The sequence below is a fragment of the Pseudorca crassidens genome, chromosome 10 (genome assembly GCF_039906515.1).
Source record: "Pseudorca crassidens isolate mPseCra1 chromosome 10, mPseCra1.hap1, whole genome shotgun sequence".
NCBI lineage: Eukaryota > Metazoa > Chordata > Mammalia > Artiodactyla > Delphinidae > Pseudorca > Pseudorca crassidens.
The window spans coordinates 20,025,910-20,042,823 of NC_090305.1; the positions used below are offsets into that span (position 1 = coordinate 20,025,910).

General features: G+C 41.1%; 1 protein-coding gene across 7 annotated transcripts in view; it reads right to left on the minus strand.

The window, feature by feature from the left end:
* LOC137231652 (cytidine monophosphate-N-acetylneuraminic acid hydroxylase) overlaps nt 1-16,914 on the minus strand; it is a 262,440-nt gene that overhangs the window by 91,161 nt on the left and 154,365 nt on the right. For 5 of the 7 annotated variants that reach the window (XM_067752176.1, XM_067752174.1, XM_067752168.1 and 2 more), the window contains exons 1-2: nt 8,249-8,516; nt 1,351-1,433 (exon numbers count right to left, since the gene is read on the minus strand). The exons of 1 other annotated variant lie outside the window; for it this stretch is intronic. The gene's annotated coding sequence lies outside the window, so the exon portion shown is untranslated. Of the gene's footprint in view, nt 1-1,350; nt 1,434-8,248; nt 8,517-16,914 lie in introns of those variants that run through there. One more of the 7 variants, XM_067752169.1, reaches the window with a different exon arrangement.

The window sequence follows — 16,914 nt, forward strand, 5'->3', positions numbered from 1 at the left end:
AATTTGATCCAGAGAAAAAGAAATCCACAAGAAATTGAAAAATCATAGATGTTTAGGGTTGAAAGGAACCTTACATTATCCAGTTGAACCCGCCTGCTCTTCTCCCTGCCACTGTTGGATGAGGTTAAATCACTTTCCTAAAGTTTTGTGCCCAGTTAGTGGCAAATTTGGTAATAGAAACCCAGTTTCTGTATCAATGAAACTGAATTCTTTCTGATCCTTGACTCTAATAAACTCTAATTTCATGGAATTTATAAGCTTTCTCCAAATTATGTCCTGAAAAAGGTTTTCTGGAAATCCTTGCCTTCCTCTAATCTGATCCTGGTTCACCAAACAGCATACCCTGCATAGAGAGACCCTTTAGGTGCTGCTAAATAACACCTTCCCCTCACCACCCATACTTCTGAAAGGCTCAGGAGGTGCTAATAGTAGTAACTGAAGGACTCTGAGGAACTCCTTGACATCATGCCATAAAGGAGAACTCAAGGAGTAAGTCCTCTATGGCGGCGTTGTACGACATTGTTCTCATCCGTCCTTTCCGAGTTCTGGGACAATCAGTCTCCTTGCTGTCATAGACTATTTGGAAAACTTCTCGTGTTTTAAAAACTTACTCAAGATGATCTAGCAACTCCACTCATAGGTATGTATCCAAAAGAATTTAAAGCAGGGGCTCAAACAGATACTTGTATACCAATGTTCTTAGCAGCCTTATCCACAACAGCCAGAAGCTGGAAACTACCCAAGGGTCCATCCATAGACAAGTTGATAAACAGAATGTGATATATACACAATGGAATATTATTCAGACACTAAAAAAGGAACGAGATTCTGATACCTGCTACCACATGAATACAACTTGCAAACATCATGCTAAGTGAATGTCAGACACAAAAGGACACATATTGTACAATTTCATTTACATGCAATACTAACGCATCTAGAGTTAGAACAGAGTTACCAAGGGTAGGAGGGAGGGAGTTATTTCTTAATGGGTACATAGTTTCTGTTTGAGATGGTGAAAAAGGTATTGCTTAATGAATACATAGCTTCTGTTTGGGCTGATGAAAATGTTCTGGAATAGTAGTGATTGTTTCACAACTTTGTAAATGTACTTAATGCCACTGAGTGTACACTTAAAAATGGTTAAGATTGTGAATTTTATGTTTTATATATATTTGACTACAATGCAAAAAAAAAGTACTCAACAGCTCTCGGTTCCAGCCAAGATGGAATCCTAAAATTCCATCCAAAGGAAGGTACAAAAAGAGAAACCAAGGAACAAGAAACAGAGGAAACAAACAAAACAAAAAATAAAATGCAAGATATAAGCTCTAACATATCAACAATTACCTTAGGGACTTCCCTGGCAATCCAGTGGTTGAGACTCCGTGCTTCCACTGAGGGGGGCACGGGTTAGATCCCTGGTTGGGGAACTAAGATCCCACATGCCATGCGGGCGGTGTGGCCAAAACAAACAACAAACAAAAAATTACCTTAAATATAAGTAGTCTAAATACAGTAATTACAAGACAGAAATTTGCAAAGAGAATGAAAAACCATGAACCAACAATATGCTGTCTGTAAGAAATTCATTTCAGATACGACACAGAAAGATAGAAAGTAAAAGGATAGGAAAAGATATACTATACGTTAAACAAAATGAGCAAGATTTGACTATATTAATGTTGATGGAATCAATAATCATTAATTTTGAGCCACACTTTAAATATTCAACTTGTGAGAAAAAAGTTAAAACTTAAGGCTAGGGCTTCCCTGGTGGCGCAGTGGTTGGGAGTCCACCTGCCGATGCAGGGGACACGGGTTCGTGCCCCGGTCTGGGAAGATCCCACATGCCGCGGAGCGGCTGGGCCTGTGAGCCATGGCCGCTGAGCCCGCACGTCCGGAGCCTGTGCAAAAACTTAAGGTTAAATGGATTCATATTCCTGTTTTCCAAACAAGCCAACATCAGTAAAGCACATTACCTTATTCAGTTTCCCCCTTAATAAAGCACCAGTGTCCTCTTCCTGCGATGCATCAAAACTGAAACATGCTCGGATGAGGACAGACACACGTTCTCTTCCTCTGTTGTGACACTTGGCTCCTGTGAAGTCGAATGCTGCCATACTGAGCTCTGCTAGCTACACACACCCTGTACGGACAGCAGCAGTTCAATCCAGGACTGACTAAATCGTCGTGTATGCTGGGCAATGGAGCGAGGCAGTGCCTTAAAAGAGAGTGATGATACAGACCTGCCCTCCTGTCTGCGAGAGGGAAGTTAAGGTGTGGGAAACAAATTATGCTTTTTAAATTGCAGAATTGTAACCCCAAGAAGCAGAAGTTTGCAGCTAGTTCTTTGGGTTCCACTTCTCTTTCTGTTCAAGTTCAAGACCAGAGTTTCTTGAACTGACACATTGATCTGATGCACAGGGCCAGGAACCATCTAGCACATGAATAGAAGAGCAGTGTTTCTCAGGCCTGAGAACTTACTCCCCCTCCGCCTTTATGCTGTGAAGACTGGCTCTGGATGTTATCTTCTTTCCTTCTGAGGCCCGTTCCATTTCTAGTTTCCAAACTACGAACAACTGAATTTCTTATGTAAACATGGAGAGGCAGGATTTTTAGTTTAAAAGGGGTAGATGTTATATACAGGTAAATATAATTTCCAGGATCAGAAATTAAATGTAAAGTTGTGAGAGAAATAAAAAACACCTGATGCATACATTCTTCCAGCACTAAATTCAATGAAGAATATATGACATTGACTAATACTTAAAGAGTACCACCTGCAAGAAATACGGCTCTCCTGTTCAAATGGTCAGGTCTTGTGTCCAGATTTGACATCTAGAGGTCATCACCTACAATGCAGTAAAGGCATTTCTAGCCACTCATCTTCCTGGTGACCATCCTAAGTACTGAGAAGGCATTAAGAGGAATATACCAACTTTGTATATAGTCAGATTTAGGATCAGCAGTTTTGAAGGTCATAATAAATATAAGGGAAATCATTTTTCTTAAGATATTTACTTCCGGGGAAGCTACAATAAATGAAAGATATATGATTAAATAATTACTGGAACTAGACTCTAGTTTAGGGAGATAAATGTGTGATCCCCCTATCATTCCAGCAGTTCCAATCTTATATTACATTTTTGTGGTGGGAAATATTTGACCAAGTATCTTCCAGTTTGGAAATTAAAAGAATGAGTTGCGGGCTTCCTTGGTGGCGCAGTGGTTGAGAGTCCGCCTGCCGATACAGGGGACACGGGTTCGTGCCCCGGTCCGGGAAGATCCCACATGCCGCGGAGCGGCTGGGCCTGTGAGCCATGGCCGCTGAGCCTGCGCGTCCGGAGCCTGTGCTCCGCAACGGGAGAGGCCACAACAGTGAGAGGCCCGCGTATAGCAAAAAAAATAAAAATAAAAAAAGAATGAGTTGCTAGGAATTAGATTGTATTTCCAAAAATGGCAGCACCTTCCCACGAGGCTGTTCTTACAATGTGACTGACATTCCTCTCACTGAGATCTGTGTTCCCTCCACTTGTATCTGGGTGGGAGATCGTGACTGCTCCAAACAGTGGAGTATACGACAAACGTGATCCTTCGTGGCTTCTGAGGCTGTGTCTGAAATCATACGGCTTCCACCTGGCCCTCCCTCTTTGGGACCTGTCCTTGGATGCCACCATGTTATAAGGAAGCCTGGGCCACATGAAGGAACCATGCATAGGTGTCCAGCAACTCCAGGCATGTGAGGGAGTGAGATTTCTGATGACTCCATCCCCAGCCCCTCGAGTCTTCCAGCTGAGGCTCCAGACAGCACGTAGCAGACACAAGCTGTCCCTGCGGCAGTGCCCTGACTGAAAATGCCTGACCCACAGGCTCTGTGAGCATAATAAATGCTGGGGGAAAAAAGTACTCACGTGATACTTAAATTAAGTTTGTATTAGTATAAAAGGAAAACATGACAGGTCTTGTCAGGCTAGAGGGCCACAGAGACACAGCAGTAGCTCCACACAGTACAGTTATAGAGTCTGTTAGAAAAAACTTACACAGAAGAAATAGAGCACATGGAATCCCCCAATTCTCATTTCCCCATAGCCTGGGCCAGGCAGAGATAGTCTGTACCCACCATGGCCAACGTACAGCCGAGAAGGGCCAGCCTCTGCCAGTAGTCTGGATTCACTAGAGAAAGGACATGATCTCACACCAAAGATGTTGCCACGTTACACATTTATGTTGTTGCAAAGGTATGTTGGCCTATGGAATACTTAGGTTCTCCAGGTCCTGGGAAATGAATAACGGGATTTTTAGGTCCAGCAAGAAGAGTAGGGAGAATGCATATTGAGGGCCTGGGTCTATAGTGAAGGTCAAAGTCTGCATATGGAAGGCCCTGGAACTATGCTGAAGTGCCTGTGTATACCCAGAATGCTTAGCATCCGCCAAAAGCCTTGCTGTCCCTTTACAGACTGGCTCCAGCCAGCTCAGCCTGGTAGAAGGAGATAGGTACTCAGGCCATCCAGATTCGTCTCCCAACAGATATAAAGAGAAGAAAGTGAAAACCTCCCCTAACCTTCTCCTCTGCCCTCCTCCCATCAATTAAAACAAGATTGAGTTATCTTTCACCCTTCAGTTTGACAGAATTTTAAAGATGAATATTATTCAGTGTTGGTGAGCACATTGGGAAAGGTGTATGTTCATAATGCTCATAGGAGTATAAATTGGTAACTTTAGGGGGAAATTTGACAGTATTTAGCAAATTTTAAATGTGAGTGTCCTTTGATTCAGCAATTCTACTTCTAGTATAAGTTTGTTTGTTTGTTTTTTAAGAAGTACTTTAGCACTTGTACAAAAAGATGTCTGGGGCTTCCCTGGTGGCGCAGTGGTTGAGAGTCCACCTGCCAATGCAGGGGACACGGGTTCGTGCCCCAGTCTGGGAGGATCCCACATGCCGTGGAGCGGCTGGGCCCATGAGCCATGGCCACTGAGCCTGTGCATCCGGAGCCTGTGTTCCGCAACAGGGAGAGGCCGCAACAGTGAGAGGCCCGCATACCGCAAAAAAAAAAAAAAAGATGTCTGTTGCAACAAAATATTGAAAATACCAATAGAGGAATGAGCAAATAAATTACGGCACAACCTGCGGATATAGCAGTTAGAAATGAAGTAGATTTATAGATACCAACATAAATAGGGCTCTACAACACATGTTGTTCATTTATATTTTTTGATTTGGAGTGTGCCAAAAATTCTACTTATAATTACTTTGCTTTAAAATTAATATCCACTTTACTAATGCTACAAAATTGCTACACTATTGCTGGGAGTGATATATATTTGCTCACCAGCAGATGGAGTCTGGAACATATTGATTACATTTGAATTTCCAGAAACTCTTTCAATCTAGTACATGATAGTTACTCAAGAACTGTTTCATCAGTGAATGAAATGATCAGGCCAGCAGTGCCAAGGTTCCTTCCAGATCCAGTTCTTTGATTCTACCTGGAGAAAAACTGTTCTTATTAATAAAATGGTCATGATAATACCTCCCTCAAAGAGCTGCCATGATGATAAACAAGATATGCAAAATTAGTTTCTAAGTTATAATTTGCTGTACAAATTCCAGGAGCTATTTTGTGGTTGGTCTTCACTGGATAAAAACGACTTCTCTGCCAAGTTCAGAATCACTCTGGGAAGTTTCAGGGAGCCTTATTTCAATGTTTATGTAAGAAGAGGGGAGAAGCAGGAAAGGGCAGGAGGAAGGATCAAACATTAAAAACACTGCCATAGGGCTTTCCTGGTGGCGCAGTGGTTGAGAGTCCACCTGCCGATGCAGGGGACACGGGTTCGTGCCCCGGTCCGGGAAGATCCCACATGCCGCGGAGCGGCTGGGCCCGTGAGCCATGGCCGCTGAGCCTGCGCGTCCGGAGCCTGTGCTCCCGCGCGTCCGGAGCCTGTGCTCCACAACGGGAGAGGCCACACAGTGAGAGGCCCGCGCGCGTACCGCAAAAAAAAAAAAAACAAAAAAACACTGCCATAGTTGAAGATGAAGAGGAGGCTGATGACAAGTGCCGCGTTTGAAGGCTAGCGTGTTAAAAAAAAAAAAAAAGTGACAGTAATAGTCAGGAAAGGCTTTATACTTGTATAAAGCTTTAAGCATGCACTACATTTAATCCTCACAACCAGGAAACTCCTGAAGTTGGGAGGGGCCCCCAGAGACATTACATGTTAGTTCCCTCACCTGATTGTCATTCCTTAATCATGCTTGAAGGGAAACTAGATTGCAGGCTTTTCAAAATTATTGGAGCAGAGAGAGTCTACAAACTTGGTTCTGAGTTTCCTAGGACTGCCATAACCAAGGATGACAAACTGGGTGGCTTAGAATAACAGAAATGTATCCTCTCACAGTTCTAGAGGCCAGAAGTCCGAAATCAAGGTGTCAGCAGGGTTGGTTCCTTCTGGGGGTTGTAAAGGACCCTGCCTTTACGTCCATGCCTCTCTTTTAGCTTCGGTGCTGCCAATCCTTGACAGTCCCCGGCTCATAGATCGTCACTTCAGTCTCTGCCTCCATCTTTAAATCACCTTCTTATCTCTGTTTCTCCTCTTTCTGTCTGTGTGTTTATCTGTTCTTATAAAGACACTTGCATTTAGGGTCAGGTCTAACCAGATAATCCAGGATGATCTCATCTTAAAATTCTTAACTTAATTGTATCTACAAAAACCCTTTTCCCAAATAAAGTCATATTCAGAGGTTCTGACTAGACACATTTTTGGAGGCTGGGGGAACCAATCAACTCACTACCATGTGTTTGTGTGGTTTTACTTTTGAAAGAAGCCTACTAGAAAAGAAATATAATCTAAAGGGAAGTAAAAGCTAAAAATTAAAAAAAGTCGAGTTTCCCAGGCAGTTGCTAATGGACAGATGTAAATGGTTTGTGGTATCCTCTTCCAAACTTTGTGGTGTCCTCTTTTTAAACTGGCCCATGCTAAAAATGTTACTAAAACAGTTGTCACATACTAAGGCCTTTCACCCTTCCAACTTCTCTTTATGGAATTCAGTTAAAGAAAACCAATTTTCTCATTTATAGTGTACTGAGATATAAAATTACTTGACAGGGGGAAAAGCATAAGTCAGCCACCTAATAGAGTTTGATGTACCATCTACCGAATTTAGATTCTGTTTCCAGTAAGGTGGTGAGCTAAATACTTGAATGCATCCTCTTCCTGAAAACAACAAAAAACAGACAAAAATCTTAAAAGAGTCAATAAGCTGTCACAGAAGAAGTTAGGACTTCTCAAATCAAGGATTAAGTGAAGACACAGAAATCTGTAGGGATATTGAGGGAGCACTATAGCCAGCTATTTACCAAACAAGGGGGGAAAGGGAAACGAAGACTGAGTTTTGAAGTCATAGCCTCAAAAGGACTCCAGAGACACCACCCAGAGCCTGCCCAACCTGAGGAATCTAACAGATCTTCTCATCAAAAGTCGGCATCTGGGTGGGTTAAACCATCAGTTTAGAAGGAACAAAAACAAAAAAACAAAAAACAGAACTTGGCCTTCATGAATGGTTTCAGCCTGAATTCACACTACCTGGGAGAAATGGAGAAAGATTTAATTTTCAGTGAGCCTAGACTATTAGTTCCCATAAACCTGGAAGAAGCAAATGAAGACCCCTTCTGGAGGACTCCACCTCTAATCCAAATGAAGACGATTTCTGCAGGTAAAATTCTAAAGCATCGAGGATCTTGTAGTACAAAATAACTAAACAGCCAAAGCACCACAAGCCAAAACAACAGCATAAAAAGTCCATAAAATTATCATGAATTCAATTCTATGAACTGCGGCCTGAAATATGTCTGTTTCCGTACTTATACATATATCACGTAGGCATAAAAGAGGTATAAGGCAAATTCTAACCAAGAGAACACTGACAGACCCACACTGACAATAGAGAAAGAATATTTCAAGCAATAAACGTTGCCAGAGATAGGCATTTCATAAAGATAAAAGGTTCAGTTCACCAGAAACCTTAATAATTTTAAATTTGCATGGACTCGTAACAGCCTCAAGATATATTAACAAACTATAAGGAGTAAAAAGCAAGTTCAAAATCATAGTAGATTTGTAAATGCTTCCTCAGTAACTGATAGCATAAGCCGATTAAAAATGTATTTTAGCAATTAGGAGTGCGCAAGCGCAGCAGGAAGTGCGTGGCGTGGAGGGCGCGGCTCGCCAGCAGCGAGTGAGGCCTTCTCACCTGTGGGAACTAAGGAAGGGTAGTCAGGAGGCGAGTGGCCTGATCGGATGCACCCCCGGAGAAGCAGGCACTGCAGGAGTATGGCTGCACACGGAGGGGCGGGAGGGAGAGGCACCAGTCAAGGGAATATTAAATAGGCTCCACCAGAGGTGCCTGGCTGGGAACCGCGTGGGGTCAGGAGGTACCTGCTGGGCGCAGCCCAAGCGTCAGGACAGGGAGCTAGGGAACGGTTCCTCCCCGTCCCGTTACATCGGAAAAGGCTCCTCCCCGCCGCGTCACAGACTATTGATGGCTCAAGGACAACTGGGAACCCGCCCAACACCCTCCGCCGAGGCGAAACCTCCCCAGTGCCTCCTGCGCCCCTGCGCGCAGGGCGGGCGCTCGGCTCCATGAGCCCCGCACCGAGGCTCCCTGCCCCCCACTCTCCCTCCACCAGGACTCTCGTGGCAGATCCCGCGTGGTGTTTGTTTTCCCTCAAGAGAAAGCACTAACTTAGCTCAGGGAGTGACTTCAAGAAGAATTTTATCCTAATGATGGTATCTGTGCAGTTTCCAGACTCACTAGAGCCATCATCAGAAAAGTGTTAGCCCCCCAAAGGCACAAATACATATTGGGATACATCAGGGAGAAAAAATTGGTAAGGATGAAGAGGGTTTGAATAACACAATTAATAAACTTGACATAATAAACTTGACACACACATGGCGGATGAGCACATGAAAAAGTGTTCAGCATCATTAGTTATCAGAGAAGTGTCAATTAAAACCAAAAATGAATAGGAAACAAAAGTATCAAGAATGACTCATGTATTTCCACTTCTGGCCAAGATGGAGTAATAGGGACCAGATTTCCCCTCTTGTTTGAAACAACCAAATATATATTTATTTATTCTCTGTATCATATGTAACATATATACTGCCTCAATATCATATATAACATTGTATGATGCATTAAACAGTATATATATAATATCATATGCAATGCCTTTGTTCATATATAATGCCTCTATACGATATATAACATATATGATATGCTATATATTTATAAATATATAATTTTATATATTGCCTCTATATGATATATATAATATATATCATATATAACATACCACTCAACAACTACAGAATATACATAATTTTCCTGCACATATGTAACAGTTATCCAGTTACCATAGCTGATCACACACAGGTTGAATCTCAACTAATTTCAAAGAGATAATATCGTATAGAGATAAACTATTGCATACATTATAATGCAACTAAGCTCAGAATCAAAACCAAAACAATAACTAATAAAATTTACTGTTGGAAATTAAGAAACAGATATTTATGTGATATATTGGCCATAAATAAATCATAATAGATGAGAAAATATTTAGAACTAGGTACTAATGAAAATATACCTAACAAACCTGGGGGATTCACTGAAGCAATATTTAGAGGTAAATGCTGACACTAGAAAAGAAACTCTGAAATTTAATGAGCTAAATATTAATTCCAAGAAGTTAGAAAAAGAACTGCAAAATAAACAGAGAAGAAAAGAAAGAACATCAGAGCAGTATTTCATAAAATAGAAAATTAACATACAATGGAGATAACCTATTCAAAATAAACTATTCAAGCTGGGATGAAGTGAGAGAGTAACATTGACATATATACACTACCATATGTAAAACGGATGGCTAGTGGGAAGCTGCTGCATAGCACAGGGAGATCAGCTCGATGCTTTGTGACGAACTAGAGGGGTGGGATAGGGAGGATGGGAGGGAGGCTCCAGAGGGAAGGGATATGGGGATATATGTATACTTATAGCTGATTCACTTTGTTGTACAACAGAAACTAACACAACATTGTAAAGCAATTATACTCCAATAAAGATATATATATATATATGAAATAATCTATTCAAAAATTAGTTCTTTGAAAAGGTCAAAACAAAAATGAAAAATATCTAGCAATATTATTGGTTAAGAAAAAAAAATGAAGAAGACATAAATCACCATTATAGGGAAGAAAGAAGAGGATATACTATAGATGCTGTAGACATTCAAAAGATAACACAATATAAAAATCTTTGTAGCAATAAATATAAATATATAGATGCAATGGATAAAATCCCAGAACAATATTAAATCCAGTATTCCATTAAAACTTAATTATATAATATACAAATTAAAACCCTGCATAAGTAGTAACACTAAAATATCAAGGGTAGGAAGACTCAGTTGTTAAAATATCAATTCTCCAAACTGATGTCGATGCAATAGATTCACTGCATTTCTAATCATAATCTAAGGTTTTTTTTGTAGAAATTTATAAGTTTATTCTAAGATGTATATGGAAATACAAACAACCTAAATAGCCAAAACAATCTTGAAAAAGAAGAATAAAGTTGGAGGACTTATACTATCTGACTTCAAAACTTATTGTTAGGTTCCAGAATCAAGACTGTGGTACTAGTAAAGGATTGAAAAATTAGGTTGATGGAACACAATACAAACCGTTTGTTACTTTTTAACGAATGGTACTGGAACAGCTGAGTGCTCCTATAGAGGAAAAAAATTAACCTTTATCCCTACCTCACACCATATACAAAAATTAATGTGAGATTAAAACATAGACCTAAACTTAAGCACTAAACTATGAAGCTTTTAGAAGAAAGCACAGAAAATAACTTCAGGACTTGGAGGCACACAAAGATTTCTTAGAAATGGTACAGGAAGCATAACCATATAAAAAAAAGAAATTAACAAATTAGACTTCATCAAAAATTTTTAAACTTCTGCATAACAAAAGACATAGGCAAGCTACAGACTGGGAAAAAATGTTTGTAAAACACATATCTGCTGAAAAACTCATGTCCATGATATACAACTCAAGAATCCCTACAACTCAAGAATAAAAAGATAAGGAACACAATTTTTAAAAAAAAAGGAGGCAAAAGATTTGAACAGACATTTCAACAAAAAAGATAAACCAAGGGCCAATAAGCACATGAAACAGTGCCCAACATCACAAGTCATCAGAGAAATGTAAATTAAAACCAAAAATAGTAGAAAAAAAAGCATCAAGAATGACTCATACATTTCCACTTCTGGAAGATGAAGTAAATAAGAACCATATTTACCCTCTTGTATGAAACAACCAAAAAAAAAAAAAAGATGAAATATATGAAGGAACAATTCTCAAAACAAATCAAATAACAAAGAATAGTGACCTTCAAGAAACAAACAGAAAAGGTAAGCCAAATGATTGCCCCAGCTTATTGTCCAGAGAATTTTCAGGTCACAGAGAAGGAAAGGGTCACCTTTCCAAAAGTCTCCCTGAGTTGAGGAAACACCTGAGGGTCTGGAGAGTTTGGGGCAGTTAGGGTTTGTGGGGCAGAACACGAAAAACAAGAGCTCTGCACCAAGAGAGAACTCTGAGGTCTGCAGAGGGCCCCTCAGATATTTAGCTGAGTACCCATGGGCGTGTGTGTGTGTGTGTGTGTGTGTGTGTGTGTGTGTGTGTGTGTGTGTGTGTGTGTGTGTGTGAGAGAGAGAGAGAGAGAGAGAGAGAAAGGGCTAAGGCCAGGGAAAGAACCACTGAAATGATTTAAGGAAACAATAACAGAGCCCTGGGTATGGTGTGAACCTGTGAATCTGAGAAGTCATTGTTTGTGTGTTTGTTTGGCCGCACCACTCGGCATGCAGGATCTTAGTTCCCCGACCAGGGATCGAAACTGCGCCCCCTGCAGTGGAAGTGCGGAGTCTTGAAGGCCTCATACAGGACAATCTCTGTATCCCAAACCTTAGCACTTAGAAGATATCCAAAAATGTACGTGGGATTGAACTGCTAACTCTCAGCAATGCATGTCAACAGGTCACAGTCAACTTTGTACCAAGCACTTGGAGCTGTTAATGTCTCCTGACCCCCTCCCCCCCAGCCCACCCTACTCCATAGATAAAGTGTTACTTAGGAAAAGTTTCTTTTAAGTGTGAACTTCTCTGTACTCTTCAAATGCTCACCACCATTACCACCACTACCCTCCCTCCCCGCCCCATCAACTCGCCCCACCCCCATCCCAGCCAGCTTCCGGGGTTCTCCTCCTAGCCTGCAATACCCAAGCCTTGAGACTTTTCCTTACTGCTACTTCCCATCAGTTCTGCTATCTGTCCTAATGTGTGATATACTATGAACAAGGTGTTTTTGCCCCTGGCACTCTCCAGCTTCCCTTTCCAACAACCTCCCTCTCTTGATATAATGTATTCTGTCTAGTAACTGAAGTTTCCTCGGAGATACAACATCTTAACCCAAGAAGAGCTGCAGTGGTAGAAATTGCTAGTTCTCTGGCAGACACAGAGAGGAAGTTTGGAGCAAGAAAGTCCTGACCATGCCACTTAAATCTCTCATCTTCTTCCTCTACATAGGGCCTACCACTGAGAAGACTCTAAATTGAATACTCAGCATCTCAGAGAGCATTTCACAGAGGGGGAAAATGCCCTATGTGTTTGGGGAAGGAAAGATAGGAAGGCGGTGAGAATACAGAAATTTCATTCAGCAAATCCTAATTGATTCTCTCCTACATACCAGGCACTGCTCTAGGTTTTGGGGATGAAGCAATGAACAAATGCTTTTGTTCCCTTTACACTAGTGGTCCTCAAAATTTCCCCACCGTAGAAATATTTTACCTTGGAACATTTGAGTTTGTATTTTCAAAAAGTTCCCCAGGTTATTTTGGTTTTCAGCCGGTTTGGGGAACCACTATCAAAACAGCAAGTTGAGATGGTCCTTATCAATTAAAAAAGCAGCTTGCAACACCCCCTGCTGTTGATTTTTAGAAAACAGTTTTGTTAAATATCTAGGTGCTACTCTTTCTTCACATGTTATACTGGCATCCAGGGCCTGTCTGAGGCAAATGTGAAGTGGGTGACTTTGGCCTTTAATGTCCTTCCAGTTTTCCCCCAAACACCCAGGAGTCTCCTGATCTGTATATGCCCATGGCCTGTGTGATCAGGTGCCACCTGCACCCCTGAGAAAGTACTGCAAGTTCCCAGTGTTTATCAACCCCCTCATCACCTGCCCATCAATTGTATTTGAGAATCTAACGTGCACCGAGGCCTTTTGATAAGCCAGGTGTGTTCTTACTTATTTACACATATTTTCCCATGTAATCCTAAAAACACTCTATGTAGTGGGTACGATTATCTTTATAGATGAGAAAAGTGAGACACAGAGAGAGCACACAACATGGCCACTGGTATAAGAGAAAGGTCATTTTTTCCATCTTAACATGACTTTCCATCTCTCTGCTGTGCCTCCACCATAATGGTTAAGATCCCAAGGTTTGGAATTGGGAGAGAGAGGGGAGGGATGGGAAGGGACAGGAGGGGAGTTGGGGAGGGGAGAGGAGGTTCTCATCTGCAGCTTCCACTTTACTTGCTAAATGACCTTCACCTCTTTAAGCCTCAGCTTCCACATCTGCAGCAGTGAAATACTCTACCATGCCTACTCCACAGAGGTTGTGGAGTTAGTGAGCTTATGGATTCAAAGCTTCTATGATTGCATTTGCCACACAGTAACCTTTTAATATGTGATAATCAGTAGCAGTCCCATAACTATCTACATACCCTGCTTTGTTTTTCTTCACAGTTAGCATCAGTATTAGTCGTTATATTATATATTTGTATATGATTATCTCTCTGTCCCACTAGTTCATAAGCTCCATATGAGAAGGAATTTTGCTTTGTTCACCTCTATCCACAGGACTTACAATAACACGTGACTCCTAGTAGGCACACCACAAATATTTATTGAAAGAATGGTTGTCATGGCCCTCATTATCTCTATCACACCTTGCTGCACACACAGTAGCTGCCCTTTAAATGCCTGCTCTGTGGTTTGTGGCAAATAGAAACAAAAGCATTTACCATCATACTATATTGCCTCCCACCATGGGTAAATTGAATGAATAAATGACCTCCTGGCTGAGATAACATACTTGAAGACACAGATCCCCAAAACAAAGAGAGACCCTTATAAAAAGTCATCACAAATTATATTGTGTGCTTTCTACCTTGGCTTCTATGAACAAAAATGGAATGTCATGGGCACTCGAGAAAGAGTGAGCTACATCAGCACATTTTTTGTCTTACTTTCTTATACGGTGTCCCCAATCCCTGTTGTGTCTGGCCATTTGGCTAAATAAATAGACAGCCTCTGAGTAGGTGGGGAGTCTCTGGCTCTAGTCCTTGGCGTGACTTCCCTTGGCTCTACACTCATTTTCCAAAATCAGTTTATGCTTCATCAATAAGATCTATTTGATTTTATGTATGACTCAGAACTAAATAATCACAAGACTTAAATAATACATCAGAATTTTACATGTCAAGACATGTGATACTCTTTCATTTTCAGTGACACTTGTTGTAAAAATGCTTTCATTATTTTAAGGAATTGGATATTTGTGATCATCTGAGCTCAGTTATTAGACATAACGGGGAAAAAATCTTTTCTTAAAGCTTTATGTAACAGCCACCAATGACAGTTTGGTATTTATCTTTCCAAACATTATGAAAAACAGACTTGCCTTGATCTGCTCTCTTCCTTTGTCAGATTTGACACTAAACGGCCTCTTAAAAATTATAACCACTCTTTTTAAAAATTTTCTACTCCAGGCAATCTAAAACACACACAAAGTAGACAGAATAATATGACCTCTCACGTACCCATTACCCAGTCCAACAACCAGCAACCCACAGCCAACCCATGGTCCCATCCAAACTCCCATCCACTTCCCTCTATCCAGTATTTTTTTTAAAACAAATCCCTTATATCCATATGTGTTTGCATATGAATCTCTAAAAGAAATAACACTTTTAAAACAAAACTATATGCTGGGGCTTCCCTTGTGGCACAGTGGTTAAGAATCCGCCTGCCAGTGCAGGGGACACGGGTTTGATCCCTGGTCCAGAAGATCCCACATGCCACGGAGCAGCTAAGCCCGTGCGCCACAACTACTGAGCCTGCATTCTAGAGCCCGCATGCCTCAACTACTGAAGCCCACGCGCCTAGAGCCTGTGCTCCACAACAAGAGAAGCCACGGCAATGAGAAGCCTGCGCACCACAACAAAGAGAAGCCCCCACTCACCGCAACTAGAGAAAGCCCGCGCACAGCAACAAGGACCCAACACAGCCAAAAATAAAATAAATAACTGAATAAATTTATTTTTAAAAAAACTATATGCCAACATAACATCTAAAATATTCCTCAATATTATTAAATATTGAGTGTTCAAATTTCCAATTGTCTCATAACTGTCATTAAAAGGAGTTTTTTAGCATTAAAAAAATTCAGGATCTAAACAAGCTTTCCATATCATGATTGGTTGATATATCTTTTAAGTTTTTTTTCATTAGTAGACTCCCTTCCATCTCTTTTCCCCTTACAAATTTATTTGTAGAATAAACCAAGTTTTTTGGCCCTCAGAATTTTACACCATATGGACCTTGCAGATTACATCCCTGTGGTATAATTTAACACGTCCCTCTGCTTTCTTACATATTTCCTTTAGTTGACTCTAGAGGCTTGATTAGATTCAAGTTCAATTTGTTTCATGAGTGTTGCATAGGTAAGGCTTTGTTTCTTCTATCAGGATGCCCATGATGTCATTGTTTATTCAGGAACTTAATATACTAATGTGCATTATGAATAATCAAGAAAGAAACGATACTGTGTTCCATATTCCCCAAACTTATTTAAGATTAAAATAATTCTTGGGCTTCCCTGGTGGTGCAGTGGTTGAGAGTCCGCCTGCCGATGCAGGGCACACGGGTTCGTGCCCCAGTCCGGGAGGATCCCACATGCCGCGGAGCGGCTGGGCCCGTGAGCCATGGCCGCTGGGCCTGCGCGTCCGGAGCCTGTGCTCCGCAGCGGGAGAGGCCACAACAGTGAGAGGCCCGCGTATCGCAAAAAAAAAAAAAAAAAAAAAAAACACCAAACACTTTGAATGTAAATTGATACAGCTACTATGGAGAACAGTATGGAGGTTCCTTAAAAAACTAAAAATAGAACTACCATACGACTCAGCAATCCCACTACTGGGCATATACCCTGAGAAAAACAGAATTCAAAAAGAGTCATGTACCAAAATGTTCATTGCAGCTCTATTTACAATAGCCAGGACATGGAAGCAACCTAAGTGTCCATCTCCAGATGAATGGATAAAGAAGATGTGGCACATATATACAATGGAATATTACTCAGCCATAAAAAGAAACGAAATTGAATTATTTGTAGTGAGGTAGATGGACCTAGAGTCTGTCATACAGAGTGAAGTAAGTCAGAAAGAGAAAAACAAATACCGTATGCTAACATATATATATGGAATCTAAAAAAAAAGGTCATGAAGAACCTAGGGGCAAGATGGGAATAAAGATGCAGACCTACTAGAGAATGGACTTGAGGATAGGGGGAGGGGGAAGGGTAAGCTGGGACAAAGTGAGAGAGTGGCATGGACATATATATACTATCAAATGTAAAATAGATAGCTAGTGGGAAGCAGCCGCATAGCACAGAGAGATCAGCTCGGTGCTTTGTGACCGCCTGGAGGGGTGGGATAGGGAGGGTGGGAGGGAGACGCAAGAGGGAAGAGATATGGGAACACATGTATATGTATAACTGATTCA